The sequence below is a fragment of the Triticum aestivum genome, unplaced genomic scaffold, assembly GCF_018294505.1.
Source record: "Triticum aestivum cultivar Chinese Spring unplaced genomic scaffold, IWGSC CS RefSeq v2.1 scaffold322472, whole genome shotgun sequence".
NCBI lineage: Eukaryota > Viridiplantae > Streptophyta > Magnoliopsida > Poales > Poaceae > Triticum > Triticum aestivum.
The window spans coordinates 1-467 of NW_025314734.1; the positions used below are offsets into that span (position 1 = coordinate 1).

At 47.1% G+C, this 467-nt stretch overlaps 1 non-coding gene across 1 annotated transcript; it reads right to left on the reverse strand.

Annotated features, from left to right (window-relative positions):
* Positions 1–350: 350 nt before the first annotated feature.
* Positions 351–467, reverse strand: LOC123179703 (5S ribosomal RNA; the record flags this gene model as incomplete). Its single annotated transcript, XR_006490561.1, has 1 exon — positions 351–467. It is a non-coding gene; the product is annotated as a 5S ribosomal RNA (ribosomal RNA).

Consider the following 467-nt stretch of genomic DNA (forward strand, 5'->3'; position numbering starts at 1 on the left):
CCAGTGCCTATTTACCATGGTTTCGACCCCTTTCAGAACACGCTTGCCGCCGCTAGGCGCGTGAAAATAATGAGCAGCGAGCTAAAACTTACCGTAAACGTGCAAAATAATAAAACGTGCTAAACATACGTCGCGCTCGTGCGTTTTGTTTTGCACGCGGTGCAAAAAAATTAAAAAGGGAATGCAACACGTTTCAGAACACGCTTTCAGAACACGCTTGCCGCCGCTAGACGCGTGAATAATGAGCAGCGAGCTAAAACTTACCGTAAACGTGCAAAATAATAAAACGTGCTAAACATACGTCGCGCTCGTGCGTTTTGTTTTGCACGCGGTGCAAAAAAATTAAAAAGGGAATGCAACACGAGGACTTCCCAGGAGGTCACCCATCCTAGTACTACTCTCGCCCAAGCACGCTTAACTTCGGAGTTCTGATGGGATCCGGTGCTTTAGTGCTGGTATGATCGCAT